The following is an 18,003-nucleotide window of genomic DNA, read 5'->3' as shown; positions in this document are numbered from 1 at the left end:
AGCATAGGCCATGGTTTAATCAATGGGATGAACTTGGTTTGGTATTGTTGGAACACATACCAACACTTCCCTCCCCTCACACATGTTGTTGGATTTTTTTCTGACAACATTGATAACTTACTTTGCCAACATTTTGGCAAAATTCTATAGCTTTCCAGGCACTTTTGGGCATTAAAATATTTCATGCAATCTAAATCAGTCTTTAATCTCACTTCTAATTCAATGTTTCTCTACTTTCCCCAGGCAGGGGATAGAATAGTGGAAAGAAGAAGAGAGTTGATTATTTTTACCCTCTTTGTTTTACCTCCTTCTTTCCTGGCTTCTGCAACTTTAAGGATAAAAGTGGGAGGGATAAAAATTCCATAAGGAAAGGCTCTTTATTCTGTGTTGTTAATAATTTTATCTTGCATTTGAATTTTCTCTTTTATGAGAGGCATCTAAATGCAAGCATTTAAAAGAGGGAACAATAACAGGTTCTTTGGAGGACTCCAATATCTCATCTCCAAGTTGCACCATTCCTTGAGTGTTGCCTCCTCTGTTTGACCTCTTTGGAGGTTCCTCTTCATGCTTGTTCAGGTAGTGAACCTGCCTAATATCTACTTTTCCTAGCATTTATTATTTCAAGGTGACATCAATACGAAAACATACCTTATACCACTGTTACCCTGTATTTTGTACTTTTTTTCTAAAATATAAGGTATTTATTTGGTCACAGAATCTGGAGTCTGACCCTGAATAGAGCTGACATCTGGGAAAGATGGCAGGGTCAGCAGCAGGGGTCTAGTCATTGCCTGGCCTCCTGCCACCCCTTACGGCACCAGGAAGGTGCAGAGTGATGGCCAAGGACTGAGCTCCATGGAGACTTCCTGTGACCTCTGATCTCCTGCTCTGGGGAGGGACCCCATTGCAGTCTGTGCAAGGACAGGAGGCCACACTTGTTCTCCGGGTCACCACCCTGGCCTTTGGTCTCTGTCAGGGCAGGCAGCTGGCACAGGCCGAGTCCAGGTGGGGGTCAGAGAGAGCTGTGAGATTTCTCATCTCCTCCATACCCATGGCATTTGTCCTCACCACTTGCCACTCTTTGGCTATCTGGACTCCAGTTGATAGCATACACCTCATCTCTGCGGCCTGGCAAGTCTGTGTCCAGCTTCTGGGCCTCATGTCCCAAGCCTTCAATGTGCTGTCACTGCTGCCAATGACCGGGAGCTGGCTGTCAGCTGACCATGCTATCTGGTGCACGGAAGCCACGTGACCACACAGGGAAGCCACCCCACCTGTTCTGCCATCCCACAGCTTGGTGGACTTGTCAAAGGAGGTGCTGGAGACCATGCAGGAGTCAGGGGAGAAGAGCACCTGGTTGATGAGGGCCTGGTGTCGTCATCCGTGCAAGGGGCTTCTTGTTCTCTGCAGGGGACCAAGGAATAAGGTGAAGTTTTCTGAGCCAGACACTACCCTCTTAGGGCACTGGCCCCCCACAATCGGCTCAGAGCCCTCTCCTTTTACTCCTGTAAGGACCCTTTGAGGCATTAACCGAGGCCTTAGCTGGCTCAAACGCCCCTGTGCACAGGGTATAGTCAGTGCTGAAGGCCATGGTATTCACCCAATGGCCATGGCCTTGAAGAGTCCAGCATAGCACTATGGTGGGCCCTCCAGACTTTGATGTTACAATCCTGTGAGGCAGAGTAGAGAAGCCCACCTCCTCCCCATCAAAGACAGGTGACTGACTGCGTGTGCCTGTGAAGATGCGCTCACAGTGGCCTGAGGTTGTGTCCCAGATCCACACACTGCCATCCTTGGAGCTGCTGGCCGCATAGTGGTACTCAGAGTATGTACTGAGGGGCTCCCAGCTTAGGCCCCTGACCTACTTGCTATTGCCACCAAGTGCCCTGGGGATGAAGGCCACAGAAATGACTGCCTCACTGTAACCCTCCAAGGAGCTGGTGTAGCCGGTCACAGCACGGATCTTGAAGATAGCCTGTGGCTGATAAATGATGTTGAGAACCTTCTCTGTCTCCACTCCCAGCATCCTCCCCAGTGAGGAGATAATCTCAGCCTCTGAGACATAGAAATCCAGTGGTAGGAGATCCTCCTGGGCCAGCAGCACTTTGCACATGAGCTGCCCCTTTCCTACACCCAACAGGGAGCCCAGTAGTTGACTGCCCTCAACCTAGAACTGCACTAGCAGCCTCTGCATGTCATGTGCAGACGCCTTGACCATCACTGCCTCTGCCATCCTGCTTCCCCACGTGGAGGAGAAAGCTGCTCTGTATTTTTGGATTGTTAGTGAAGATTGCTCCCTCCACCTTCCTGCCTTCAGATTTTAATAGCTGTGAGTCCAGCACCTTATCTATCAAAATCAAGAAACTTTTGGTGCTCTCCACAAACAGTGTGGGGCTACCCTACTAATTGTTGTGATGCAGCGAATTAGTAGGGTAGATTCTGAAGCCTGTTGTAAGGGCAAATACAAATTAAAAATAAGAGGTCTTTCAACCTGTTGAAAATAAGAGAAAATAAAGGACAGACTTCCCTCTTTCCTATTTTTAGAATTTACTTTAGAACAAGTGTAATTGTGAGTTCTTTCTCTGTATCTATGAAATGTATGCAAAACTTTAAAATACAGGATGTGGCAAAAGTAGGTCTACAGTTGTGAGTGCACAAAAGAGTTTATTCTTGTATTATCATGTATCAAACATTGTATACTTTCCACACAAACAACTGTCCGCCTACTTTTGCCTCACCCTGTATATAAATAAGTCTCTGGCCAGCTTTATGACCTTGGATTGACTTTCTCAAGTTTCCGTGGGAAGGTAGAAGCCTAAGTTCCTCAGATAGAAAAACTACCTCCAATCACAGAAGATTGTCTGTGCAATTTCTAAGCGGATTGCCTGTGATGTCCACCACATTCCGGTTTAATGTTTATTCAATATGGAATCATTTTCTTTTACTTCTACCTCTCTGGAGAGGTTTGCTGAATATGGAGAAGATTTTGTTTTCAATTATATTTCCTCAACACTGTCCTCCTGCAAGCACCATTCTTTTACAGCAACATATCTTGCCTTGGGGTACAAAGGCATCCTCCCTTCCACAAAGGAAACACTAAACATTTATTTTTCTTGATATTATTGGAAATGAAGTTTTGTCTTAATTTTCTTGAATTATTTGTTGTTACTGTATAAAAATGTAACTGATTTTTGAGTGTTGATTTTGAATCTTACAAACTTGCTAAGTTTACTATTTCTAACAGTTTTTTTCATATTTTCCTTAGGGTATTTATTTATTTTTAATACACGTTCATATACAAACAAAAGGGTATGAAAGGACACATAGTGAAAAGACTCATTCTCTTTTCCTTCAGGCATTCACTTTCCTTCCCCCGGTTATCGATTTCTTATGCACTCTCCCAAAGATATTTCTTACCTATATGAGCAATTACTATATCCTTCTACTATCTACACTATTGTGTACCTTTATTTTGTATACTCATCATATAATAGCAATATATAAAATGCCTCCTCATTTTATGACAACCATAAAGCTGCATTTTTATTAGCTACTTCTTATTTGGCAGCACTGTAGTATGTCTGTTATATTTTATTTCTTCCTACTGTTCATTCATGCATTTCAGAAAGTTTTCACTGAATAGCAATTTAATGTTTCTTAATTTTGCCCTTTTCCTTCCATGATACATGTAAGGTTAGTAACATTTGCAAAATGATTCTCTATTTCACTTGCCTTTTTCTTACTGACCTACACTAGTAAATTTTGTCTAAATTTCGTCTCAGGGGAGCTGAACAAAATATTCGCTAATGACAATCTACTTTCAACTTCTTGAGCTGAGAAATCTCAACCAGCTTTGAATTCAGATCTGAACTCCACACAATAAGATACTTTCTGATTCTCCTGTCATGTATCTCCTCTTTGTTCTTTTCCTTTAGAGTATTAATTTCAGAAATTAATGTGGCCTTTTTTCTTAGGTGAATATAGGCAATTACTATATTCAATTTTTAGTTGAAATTTTTCTGACTTTTGAAATTGTGGGTAAGTTATATGCTCAAAAATCCCTGTTGGCTTAAATGGAGAATGGATTTATGGCACAACTAAACTATAAATGCTCAGTAAGGCATGGGATTAACCATTTAAAATTAGGGAATCTTAATTATTCTATAGTATACTCAGAACTTAGGTGCCTTTAAATTTTAAAGCGACAAATATTCTTATTTCCTCCTAATATATAAAAGGCTTATATGTGGCAGATTCCATTTACTCTATAAAAAGAGAAAAAGCTATAATTGTATAATTAATTAATGGATAAGCACCAGTGATTTGCATCATGAAGCTATTTGAGCCCACTAAACCCTACCCCTTACTGAGGCCTGACTAAATGGCATTAACTTACCAAATCTCTTGTGGTCGGCACTTTTGAGATAACACTTGCACATCAAACTTGACTAAGTGAACCCCTAGTCACATTCAAACATTTGCCATGTCTTGGCCTCTGTTGAATCCCTTAGGTCTCCTGTGATTTCTGAGGCCCGTGGCCATTTATTTAGGGTTTAGAAACTTGATGACATAGAAATAGCCACTCACCTGGGGGTAAAGCATCAATAAGCTGCAGTGGCCTGCAAGATAAAATATTAAAAATAACAACAACAACAACAACAACAACAAAAAACCTAAGGCTTCAGCCTGGCTGGCATGGCTCAGTGGTTGAGCATCAACCTATGAACCAGGAGATCATAATTTGATTCCTGGTCATGGCACATGGCCAGGTTGCAGGCTCAATCCCCAGGGTGGGGCATGCAGGAGGCAGCTAATCAATTATTCTCTCTCATCATTGATGTCTCTATATCTCTCCCTCTTCTTTCCCCTCTGAAACCAATAAAAATATATCTTAAAATAAAACAAAGCAAAACAAACAAACAAAAAACACAAAAAACAAAAACTAAGGCTTCATACATCCTAACCAGGTCAACATGTAACAGCCAAAGTGTGACAACTATCCGTCTATATAGTTGTGAAAAGTAGCCTCATGGCTCAAATAGGCATCTACAGACAGCAGATTCAAAATGCCCTGCCCATGTATAAAAGCTCCAGGCACCCCACATATATCCCAATTTCAACAAAAATCTTTCTATAATGTTCATTTGGCTCACCAATATTCTACTCCCTATATATTTCTCATAGGTTTCAGCTATACACCATATGTTGGGGTAAAAAGAGGCTCAATTAATAGACTAGACTTCTGCCCTAGCTGGTTTGGCTCAGTGGATAGAGCGTCGGCCTGCAGACCAAAGGGTCCCAAGTTTTATTCCAGTCAAGGGCAAGTACCTTGGTTGCAGGTTCCTCCCAGGCCTGGGCCCTGGTCAGGACATGTTCAGGAGGCAACCAATCCATGTGTTTCTCTCACATCAATATTTCTCTCTCTCTTTCCCTCTCTCTTGCACTCTCTAAAATCAAGGGGAAAATGTTCTTGGGTGAGAATAAAGAAAAAGAAATAGACTACACTTCTGCACTCAAATGCGAAATTAATTGAAAAATAATGACAAAAACAATATGTATTTAAAAACCAAGCAGATATCAGTGAATGGTTTCCCTAGTACTGAATCCTAGGTTTGTGAATTGTATTTCTAGCAGGGTTAAGCTGGTAAAGACATCTTCTTTTAAGGCCAGAGCGTACACCTGAGGAGAAGAACAGAATTATGTTCCATGTGGGTAACTAACTCACTACTGAGAGTGAGGAAGTGTCTAGTCAACACATGTCCTCCCTTTTCTTCTGAACTCACTAACTGCATTTTCCTGTTGTGCAGTGGGTGAATGGATGGATCGAAGTCAATACTGTCACAACAATACAGCTTCCTCTACTTAAAAAGAATAATAAGAGTGGGCTAGGAGTCTTATTCATATCTCCTTCAATCCCTGCACTCCTTTCCCAGAATCCCACAGACACATTGCATTTGAATCTCCTTCAAGCTACAACTTTCAGCTGAGTTTAACATACTTCCCTTGATTTATTCCCCTAAAATGTCAGTAGATCCAGTCCTATATTCATTTTAAATAAAGATAGTATTGAAAGATAAAAAAGGAAGTTTTCACTGAAAAGAAGAGATCTTTGGTCCCTCCCTGGCTTCAATCCAAGACTTACCTTCCTCTTCTAATAACTGCCTTTAGTGACAATCCAGGAATATGTAAATTGACCTGGCTCATTGTTGTGTAATTCTTCTTCAACCAAATAACTTGTGGAATTGCACATTACTGTTGCTAATGTGTTCAACAAAGAGGAATCTGCAGCATTTTGTAGCTTCATTCTAAGCAATCTATAGTTTATTAATATGGGTAGATTATTTTATTTCTTTATAACTCATATTATTAAAGAACTAGGTGCCCGGTGCACAAATCCGTACACCTTGAAAGGAACTGTGGGCCGCAAGGCTGTGGTGGGCACAGGGGCGGATCTTGGTCCCTCCCACCGTGGCCCCCTTCCCCTGTCTGCTGGCAGCCCCGCTCTCACCTTCGCTGCTCCCACATGCAGCCCTCACCAGCTCTTCATGCACCCACTGATGGTGCAGAGCAATTAGGGCCAGCGCCAGCAGTGAGTGCAAGCGGGACTGGCGCCGTCAGTGGGTGAGAGTGGCAGCTACTGCCCCGGTCACCCCTCAAGAGCAGGGGGAGGTGGAGAAGCCCTGAGGGGCAATTGGGGTCAGCAGCCGCCTCTTTCACCTGCTGCCAGCAGCAAGCGATCAGGGCTGGTGCCAGGTGCTGGCAGTGGGTGCAAAGAATTTTCAATAACCACCAGAGTCTCACCCTGATGACAGTGACCAGTGCCCTGCCTTGGCCTGGCGCCCCCGCTCACCTGCTTCACCATCCCACCGCTACCTATGCGCGTCATGTTCTGCACTCTGCTGCCTGCTGCTGATGCCCGCTATGTTCTGTGTGTGCCCCCTAGTGGTCAGCACACGTCATAGCTACCAGTTGTTCAGTTGTTCCACCGTTCAGTCTATTTTCATATTAGGGTTTTATATATATAGACTAGAGGCCCGGTGCATAAAGTTCATGCATGGGGGGATGTGTCCCGCAGCCCAGCCTGCACCCTCTCCAATCTGGGACATCCCTCTGACAATCTAGATCTGCTGGCTCCCAACTGCTCGCCTGCCTGCCTGCCTGCCTGATTGCCCCTAATCATTTCTGCCTACCAGCCTGATCACCCCCTAACCATTCTCCTGCCAGCCTGATCAATGCCTAACTGCTCCCCTGCTGGCCCAATCGCCCCTAACTGCCCTCCCTTGCCAGCCTGGTCACCCCTAACTGCCCTCCCCTGCTGGCCTGATTGCCCCTAACTATCCTCCCCTGCGGCCTGGTTGCCCCCAACTGCCCTTCCCTGAAGGCCTGGTTGCCCCCAACTGCTCTCCCCTGCAGGCCTGGTTGCCAACAACTGCCCTCCCCTGACTGCCATCTTTAACTACATGGGGGTGGCCATCTTGTGTGTTGGAGTGATGGTCAATTTGCAGTGGTGGATGTTCACCAGAACAAGAAACCTGGATGTTCTCCAGAACAAGAAACTTCTATCCATTTAGAGTGCTGGTTTGATTAGAGAAGCTCCATTTGGACTTGATAAAGAATCTTTAAAAATGTTATAAACCTGTGTTTTGTTGGCTGGTTGATTCCAATAAACCTGTGTTTTGTTGGCTGGTTGATTCCAAATATATCACATTTAAGAATGTTTCAAAGAGTAAACTTTCAACTCACTTTTATTTATTTATTTATTATTTATTATTTTATTTTATTTTATTGTTTAAAGTATTACAAATAGTAGTACATATGTCTCCTTTTTGTCCCCATTGAACTTCCCCCCTGCCTCTCCTACCCCCCGGCACATTCCCTCACCCCACACCCCCGTGTCTTGCATGCATTGGTTATGCTTATATGCATGCATACAAGTCCTTTGGTTGATCTCTTACCACCCCTCCCTACACTCCCCAGCCTTGCTGCTGTACTTTGACAGTCTGTTCGATGCTTCTCTGCCTCTGTATCTATCTTTTTGTTCATCAGGTTATAATGTTCTTTATTATCCATAGAAGAGTGAGATCATGTGGTGTTTTTCTTTCACTGCCTGGCTTATTTCACTTAGCATAATGCTCTCCAGTTCCACCCATGCTGCTGCAAATGGTAAGAATTCCTTCTTTTTTATAGCAGCTTAGTATTCCATTGTGTAGATGTACCACAGTTTACTAATTCACTCATCTGCTAATGGGCATTTAGGCTGTTTCCAAATCTTAGCTATTGTAAATTGAGCTGCTATGAACATAGGGGAGCATATATCCTTTCTGATTGGTGTTTCTGCTTTCTTGGGATATATTCCTAGGAGTGGTATTACTGGGTCAAATGGAAGTTCCATTTTTAAATTTTTGAGGAAATGCCATACTGTTTTCCACAGTGGCTGCACCAGTCTGCATGTCCACCAGCAACTCACTTAAAAAAAAAAATACTTGGCCATCATTAGAAGACCTCTCTTCCCAGTTTTCCTCCACCCTAGTATAAAAACCTGTACCGTTAGTGAACAAACCAACTGTCATTTTGCAATATTTTTATCTTTGTAACTATCTTCTTATTTTTTAATATTCTATTACATGTAGCCCTGACAATAAATAAATTTGAATAGTGATATGAATTTATAATGACTTTTAGCATCTAATATTTTAAATCCAACATTAAATTTCAAACTGCCTAAATTGTGTGTGTATACATATGACAGGGGAAAACAGCTCCCTGACAAGAGGTCATTAAACCTCATAAACACTAGAAAATATACAGTTTATTTATTTCAGCTGGCAATATTAATTATGCTACTTGGAGAAAAATTTCAATTGGTTAAAATAAAAAGGTGTTCTTACCAAAGAAAAGAGGAAAGGAGTGTAGATTTTATTTTTCTTATTTTTTGTTAATCTTCACCTGAGGATATTTTTTCATTGATCTTTTAGAGAGAGTGGGAGAGACAGGGAATGGCAGAGAAAACACTGATATGAGAGAAATGCATTGACTGATTGCCTGCTGCACATGCCCTGACCAGGGCCTGGGCCTGGGAGGAGCCTGCAACCAAGGAACGTGCCCTTGACCGGAATTGAACCCGGGACCCTTTGGTCTCCAGGCTGACGCTCTATCCACTGAGACAAACTGGATTCATATATTTTCATATATTGAAACTAAAACATTTTTGCATGCCAAAAATTATATATTAATGAGTCCAAGTAGATTTGATTTTCTAGAAAGCCATAGTCAGGAAGGCATTATTATGTTTTTTACTTGTTTGTTTTTCATATACCCGTGATTATTATAAAAATAATTACAATCATCTCAATTTTATGGTGAACCTAACTGCTTTAAAAATATAAAGCTTTTAAATATATATATATATGAAAGCCTAAGTGACCGTTATGACCAAACGACCAAACGACCAGTCGACCAGTCACTATGATGTGCACTGACCACCAAGGGCAGATGACCAGTCACTATGATGTGCACTGACCACCAAGGGCAGATGCTCGATGCAGGAGCTGCCCCCTGGTGGTCAGTGTGCACCCACAGCCAACCTCTCGTGGCAGGCCAACTTCCCACTGTCCTTCTGCCTGGCTGGCCAGCCCCGATCACCCCAATAAGGACTGGGCGAGATGGCCCTGATCAGCCCTGACTGCCGGCCAGGTCAAGGGACCCAACACGTGTACGAATTCATGCACTGGGCCTCTAGTATATATATGTTTTCCCATTTTTATTACATGCAAGGTCTCTCTGGACAAAAAGAACAAATAATTCCCCTGGATCATTTTCCTTAGCAATCTAAATGTGTTTTTACTCATTGATAAGTGTATCATTTTAATTTTAAATACTTTTTATTTATTCTTGTTCCAAATTTAGCTATACATTAAATGAAATGCAATCGTGTTTTCTACTGCCATTGAGTAATGGAAAAAAAATATACTGAAAAGAATCATTGCTAACATTTGTGCCTGAAAAAATATTCTAGCCTTTGGTTATATCATGAACTAAAGATCAATTTTCTGTGAAATGATATATTTTCTTTCATGTGGTGAGTTACTTTATACAAGAATTCACTGATTTTTGCTTGTGTAGTATAACTGGGTATATATTATATTTTCAGAGGTTTACAGATTTCATGTATGTCTAATTGCCCTCGTAAAAAATTATAACTAATAGATATTTAACTCAACTGTATCTTGAAGGCTACCCCTTCCTCATTAAATAATGTATTTCTAAATTGCAATCCCATACTGAGTGATTTCTATTATATATATTCCTTGAGTGTGTTCACAAATTTTTCATTCCCTAGTCACCTGAAAGAAAGTTTTCAAATGAGGAGAAATTGTCCCCAATGGTACAGAGTAATAACTGTTATGTTGATGCAAGCTTTGATATGAAGAGTGCATGGACTGTGAACCCCTGGGGCCACTTAGGAAGGCTGCTGAGTTAACAGAGTCTGCAAGGTTAGAGCTTCCTTGCATGTACTTGAAATTGGCTCAAGGCCCCATGTGGACTCATAAATAGTATAGAATAAACACCTAAACTTAACCCATTATCTAGTATTCTTTTCAAAGAATAAAGTGTTTGTGTTCTTCTGTGAGGGAGTTTAACAATATTACTTTTTCCCAGGAGAGGAACACTTCTATTTCATCCTTGTAAAGAAAAAAAAAAAGAGGACAAAAAGCAAAAACATTTCTATGGACTCTCTTTCTCTGCTTTTGAAAAAAATAGTTAAACTGTGTCTTGCTGGAAAGGATCAGCAGAGTGACACTGAGTGGCCCTTCTCTGCGCTTAAGGATGTGATTCTATCAGGCACCAAGCTTGATTAAAGTGAAACATAAAAATGGATTTTGATGAGGTAAATGTTAAATTTTTTCATAAAAAAGTGAAACAAGAAATTGTGTAAAATGTGTGATAAATACTCCATCATGTATAGGATGGAATTGTATCAAAGCTCATTTTTCTCAGAGGATTTTCTTCTTCTTAAACAGTTTATGGGCAAATGCATTGAGACCTAAGCAAATATGTCTCTCATTTCCAGCTCAGGCTTGTGGGATGTGGGATGTTAGATATAAAGCAGCATGTGCCAGGAGCTGCATAGAATCGCTCTCCATCTGCTGCTCAGCAGCCCTGCTCCAGGTAGAACTTTATTACCTTTAGTCCTGTGCCAGTACTAGCACCTGGATGTAGTTTAACTTCAGTCACTAGGCTGTATTTTAGGCAGAACCTGACAGGAAGAAAAGACAGATTGTGGAGAAGTGCAGCGTATTTCACTTTTCTTTCACACTTAGGAGGGTGGTAACTAAAAGCTTCGCTTGCTGAGAATTGGATCTCCACTATAAACACAGGATTTCTGTAGTTCTATCCATGTAACAAAATCTTCTCATTATATGGCACTTACTGGATATTGCTTAGCTCTCTGCAGTTGATAGTCAAGCAGTAAAAAGCTCCGCAATGTCGCTTTCTGACTTGATGGAGGTCAGTCAGGATGCTGACCCTGGTGAGCTGAGTCAGGCTGAGCCTTGTCCCAGTTCCAGGATAATTGGCCCCAGCTCCAGGAGGTTTAACCTTCTATTGCAAATCCTTTCAGGGTACATAGGCACAGCACCTTTTATTTGCTGTGGACAATTTTTCTTTTCGATAGATCCACACACACTTAACTTAAACATTTAGAGTTGATGGTCCTGAGGAGTTATATTTGTATGATTCAACATCAAATGAGGCTTTTACATATGGTGATGACTCCTTTTGACAGGAATTATAAAATAGCTGTGAGTTGGCAACATAATACTTACACATATGTAATATTTCTTTTCCTATTTTGTGAGTCAGATTTGATGGTGAAGGCTGGCAGTAAATTTCAATTTATCCTCTTTATTTTTCTTTTTGAGGTGTTACTTTTCTATTTCTGCTGTAACAAATTACAATAAACTTATAGGTTTAAAACAACAAAAACAATTATTACCTTACAGTTATGTAGGTCAGATGCCCAACAGAGCTTCCTGGGTCTAAAATCAAGGTGTTGACAGGGCTGCATCCCTTTTGAGGTTGTAGGAGAGAATCTGCTTCCTTGCCCATTCCCACTTCTGGAGACTGCAGGCTTTTCTTCACTCCTGGACAGCTGGCTCCTAAATGCTTGCCTGCTTGCCTGCCAGCCTGATCCTCCTTAACCACTTTGCCTGCCTGCTGATTGCCCCTAACCCTTCTGCCTGCCAGCCTGATCACTCCTAACTGCTCCCCTGCCTGCCCAAACACCCCAATCACCTCTGCCTCGGACCCTGCACCAGGGACCCAGGCTTCCCTCCCTCTGGCCAACCGCAGGTATCCGAGACCACAGACGGCTTCGCCTGGCTTTGTCAAGACGGATGTCCACAAGACCTCTGGTCTAATTAGCATATTACCTTTTTATTAGTATAGGTTATATTAATGACATGCATACTTAAATGCTGGTTCTTTTCTCTGGGAGTCAACATTTTACTTATTGCAGAGAATGATAGGGGCATGAAAGATGGTTTGTTTCCTGCAGTAAACAGAGTAAAAAATTTAAAGTGAAAATCTTTAAGTACACATATAGAGATGGTGAATACTATATTAGAGTAGACAAAGTAAGGGCACAAAATCTTTTGAGGCCTGTTATGATAAATCTAAACTATAGGTGAAATGGTAAAAGAAGAGTCTCAGTGATTAATGAGACTGATACTGAAAATGCTAATGAAAAAAGAGAAGAATAGGAAAAGAAGAAAGAAGAAGTCAAGAGGGAAAGAAAGGAGAGAGTGAAAGAAAAGAAAGAAGATAGAAGAAAAAGAAAAGAGAAAGTCCTAAAGTCAGATGATATTTGCATAAAAATTTGCTTGTCTTTTAAAAAGGACACCTATTCTTTTTAAGTAATAAAATAAACTCCTGTGGCATTAAATATGACTGACATGACCACATTCCAGAATAAGCTTAGAGAAGTAATACCAAGCAGGAAACTGACAAAATGAAGAGTAGTGGCATCCATATAAAATTGATTAGTACATTACTCAGTGCACAGCCCTGCAACTGCTACACCACACGGCCCAAGGAAATCCATTGTGCAAGTCACTGCACTAAATATAAATTTTAAATTGAGCTGAGATTTGATTTTCAGATACCAAAGATGCTTTCAGTAGTGATTTGCTTTAGTAGTATTGCCTTAGGATACCATATCTGAAATATGATAATCACTCAGCAAAATGTGTAGCTATGACCAAATGATTTTTCTTGTCTTGCCTTTTTACTTTCTTAGCGATCTATAATTGTTTTTGCAGTGGTTCAACTTGAGCTATTATACTATATAATGAAAAAGGTTTTGATAGTTTCATTGCTTCCTTAGTATCAAAGGAGCCTAATGACCTAGCTTTCCATCTCCTGGCACCGCCAAAACCTTTAATTAAACCATTTTTACATTATCATTTAAAAATCATGACTTTGTTCTCTAAAAATTCTGTTAATTGATTATGCTACTCACAAAAAATAAAAATTGTGGAAAGTACTTAGTTTTTTTTCTTTTATTATATATTAAAATAAACATCATGGTCTATAATTATAGGACATAGTAAACAGTATTTCTCAATTTAAACAAAAAATATAGTAGTCTTCTAAATGTTATTTTTTTTTCTTCATAGATGAGCAACTTATTATTTTCATTGCTGTATACTAAAACCTCCTAGAAGGTTACCTGGCACATACTATGCTGTCAAAATATAATTTGTTGAATGTATGGATATGTAATATTTCATAGAGGCTGCAGGTTAATAAATTCTTGGCAAATATTTCTCTTTACTTATGTGTAAAAATCATGAGAAAAAAAGGAGTTCATGTCTCACTAATATGATAAATTCACTCTTAGCTTTACTCACTTTGTAATTGTAAACAAGTTTGTTTATAAATCCTGGAAGATTAAAGATTGGATATTGTTATTATAATACAATCTCTAAAACTATGAAGGGAAAAGCCTTCCATATTAGCCTGTGCTTGTGAACAGAGGACTGGTCAAAAGTGTAAACAACTGACAGAGACATCAGTTAGCAGGGAAGATGTGTACAGGCATCTAGGAATGATGATTTTGTACAGGGAAATCTAACGTGTGGCCAGCATTTTCTGGGCAAATCTATCTCACAGTCCAAGGCAAAAACCTTCATTGCCATGTCCTAAAATGAGATTTTCCTCTCCTTCCATTCATGAATTCTTAGCCACCAAAGATGTAGTGGGGGATAAAACACAGTCCTTGATCTCAAAGAGTGGAAGACATAATGGGGAATAGAGAAAAGAAAGCACACAGTAAGGCTGCATGAAACATTGGCACAGAGAAGCAATTTGAGGAGCACTGAGAGAGGGCATCAAGCATTTATGGAATTTGATTTCCTAGGCCAGTATAATAATGGCATTAAATATCTTTCACACTGAAAACCTAAAGCAGAATGCTACTTTTCAAAATCAAGTGCTACAACTATGTGTGTAAATACTGGAACGAAATTCAGTTTTTTTGCCCTGGCTGTTGTGGCTCAGTTGGTTGCAGCATCCTCTGGTGCATCAAAAGATCAAAGCTACAATTTCCGGTCAACCTATGATTTCCCAGGTTGTGGGTTTGATCCTGTATCTCTCTCACATGGTTGTTTCTCCCTCTCTCTCTCTCCCTTCCCATCTCTCTAAAAATCAATGAGGATGTCATCAGATGAGGATTGAAAAAAAATAGGAATTCAATTTCTTTGGCTTCCATCACACCTTCCCATCATTCTGGGTGATTGAAAATGAATATAGAGAGAAAAATACTGTTTGCCACAGCTAAAATTATGTTTCCTGAAAATTCCCCATACAATTTAACTTATTTACTATTATCATAAAAAAACAAATCATTCTTTTTGTTTGTACTTTTTTAGCGTGAAAAGCCATGATTATAAAAATGAATTTCCTAAAGTTGAATTTTCCTTCTAGTTCCTGTCTTCTTCTAACCCTAAAACATTTCTTTTTTCTGTCCTCACCTTATATTTTTTATCTTTGCTTCCTCCTTATGCTGCCAAACACATGTACTCCCTTTCTGCGATCTGCAGCCTGATTTTTCTACGTACCTATCATATTCTAATTCTCTCTGACATAAATTCCTGTCACTCAGATATTCTCATAAATTTATCTTTTTGAATAGTCTGTCTCTTACAGTTCCTCTCTTCTGCATATTCCTTTCCTGTCGCTACAAAGCTATTCTCTCTTATTATCTGTCTCTCTTACATATTTACAGACTAATATCTAAATCAACAAGGTCAAATGCGCTTACACTCAATAAAGCAAGTAGTGCCAATGCGGCACCTCTCAACTGCACAGCTATGTCACTAAATAGTAACCTGGAAACATTCAACTCCCAATTGCATTAAGAAAGCCTTCAATGAATCTCAACATTGACCCTCTGTCTCTTAGGTAATGCATACACTCACAAACCCACATCTCATACTCGGAAATACCTTGTACCCCCCACCCACATGCACATACCCCTCCCAGTGCTGACATCAACCTCGCTCAGACATTTCAACTATTCGTAGCACTGAGATACAGAATGCAGGCTGGATTGTGGTGCATGCCACCTGGAAGGAAGGGAACTGGGACTCCTAATATTTTCGAGTCAAATATCCTTGGAAGAAAATGAGTGAAATGTCGGTGTGACAGTAGAATTGAGGGCTAAAAGGAAGTGAAATGGTAACTACCTATTCATATACTTTATATTATTATTTCTTTTAAAAAGACAAGAACATATCATCAGACTTTATCTGGATTTATTCATATTCAAGAGACATTATTAGAGTATTTTTGCAGGCAAGATTTCAAAGTGCAATCTATAACTTATAACAACACATATTTGATTACCTGAAGATAAATTTTAAAATATCATTGTCATTAATTATTTTTATTGGGAAATATGGTTTTATTAAGGCCCCTTACAAAATGTTTGGGAGACAGCACATATTTCACCACATTGTGCAGTGGCCACAGAATTAACTGTAAGGAAAAGTGAGACACAGATTGAGAGTTACCTATTCACCAGTCTAGGATAAAAATAAGTGAAACTGTATAAGTCTAAAGGAAAGAAAATGGTTGTCAAAATTCAATTAACATACATTGAAACAAAAACTTATCTTCCTGGTTCACACTTGAATGATCTGAGCAGAATCTTTTTATTTTCCTAAATTTCAAAAAATCATAGAAATATATTATACCAGGGTATATACTATGCATCTGGTATTGCTAAAAAACAGTTCATAATATAATTAAGCAGATTTTGTATCTTTAAGACTGAACATGCACTAGAACTCTATTTGTATATTAGTATTTTCTCAGGGTAATTAGAATTCTTTAACTCACCTTGCATTGATAAAAGTGATAAAGTCATTTTTTTCTGTGTAAGATTTTTGTTGGCCCATGGGTTTAAGTCATTCCATGCATTATTTTATTTTATTTTAAAAGTTATTGCATATGTTTGGAATTAGTAAATCTGCATTGTTGTAAAATATTTTATATGCAGGCACTACGGTTATATTCCAATATCCATGCATTATAGGGCTTTCCCTATTTTAAAAATTTCTTTCACTAAATTATTTTCTGACTTTTGATTATTATATGATCATTTCTAAGTAAAATATATTTCCAAACACTTTTTTTTTTCTTCAGGATAATCCATTTCACAGTCTTTGTTCCTGCTTCTTTACCCTCTCCAATGAGAAGATTTAATGTATTTCCCACTTTCACCATTCTGGTTTTCTCCCGTAGTTTTCCCTAATTCAGCCTAAGTTCATCTTTGACGAATGCATCTTCCACTTTGCTTTTCATGTTGCAGGATTTGTGAAATCAGATGCTATCTACTTGGTGATATACTTGCTATCTACTATGGTGATTCCTTTAATTCTCAAGAAGCTGTTATATCCATGGTTGATTTTACATTAACCATATCATTGAATCAAGGAATTAGAACACATGGGCTTTGCAGGAAGTCACATGAATTCTTTGGAAATTGGTTTTCTCATTTTCTTCCAACATCGAGGTCAGTATTTTCAGAGTAATATCTTACAGAAAAGACTGCACTATTTTTTTTTAAAATTTATAGATCTCTTACCACACTGGGGTAAACCTTGATCTCCTGTTCATAGCATGTCCTTTTGAATGCTCTTGTTATCAGAGTCCTCATCAGATTATTTCAGAGTCCATTCAGTGACTACCTTTATAGCTTACATTACTTTTGAGAGTTTTATGAAATACTAGAGGCCCGATGCACGAAATTCGTGCAAGCGAGGGGCGGGGGGGTCCCTCAGCCCAGCCTGCAACAATGCCAGCATCCCTCGCCTCAGACTCCGGCCCCAGGTCCTTTCCCTCCCCTCCCTCCGAGCATCCTGGGTGCAGACTCTGGCCCAAGGCCCCTCGCCTTCCCTCCCTCTGCCCGGCTGGGGCTCAGAGTCTGGCCCGAGGCCCCTGCCTTCCTCTCTCTTCACCCGGCCGAGCACATATGTTCAGCTTTAGAAGTTATTTACTTACTGATGGTTAGTAAATAACTTCTAAAGCTGAATGTGGCGCAGTGAGCCCAGCGTTCCCCACCAGGGACTCCAGCCCCAGGCCCCTCCCCTCCTATGGCACATCTGGGGTGCGAACTCCGGCCCAAGGCCCCTCTCCTCCCCTCCCCTCCTTCATTGCGGCTTCCAGCCTGAGGTCCCTTCCCTACCCTCCCTCCACCGGGCAGGGGCGCAGACCCTGGCCCAAGGTCCCTGCCCTCCCTTTCTTCCAGCCGGCTGGGGGCACAGACATTGGGCTCATGTCGCCATGAGCTCAGTGTTCCTTGCCAAAGACTCCAACCCAAGGCCCCTACCTCCCCTCCTTCCGCCCAGCTGGGGCGCAGACACTGGGCATCCCTCGAGGCAGACTCCAGCCCGAGGCCCCTCTCCTCCCATCCCTCATGCAGCCAGGATGGAATGCTGG

At 40.5% G+C, this 18,003-nt stretch overlaps 1 pseudogene; it reads right to left on the bottom strand.

The window, feature by feature from the left end:
- Window positions 1-1,012: 1,012 nt before the first annotated feature.
- On the bottom strand, window positions 1,013-2,113 carry LOC102431826 (annotated as a pseudogene).
- Between the last annotated feature and the right edge of the window lie 15,890 nt (window positions 2,114-18,003).

The sequence above is a fragment of the Myotis lucifugus genome, unplaced genomic scaffold (genome assembly GCF_000147115.1).
Source record: "Myotis lucifugus unplaced genomic scaffold, Myoluc2.0 scaffold_354, whole genome shotgun sequence".
Taxonomy (NCBI): domain Eukaryota; kingdom Metazoa; phylum Chordata; class Mammalia; order Chiroptera; family Vespertilionidae; genus Myotis; species Myotis lucifugus.
This window is presented reverse-complemented; position numbering and strand designations above follow the sequence as displayed.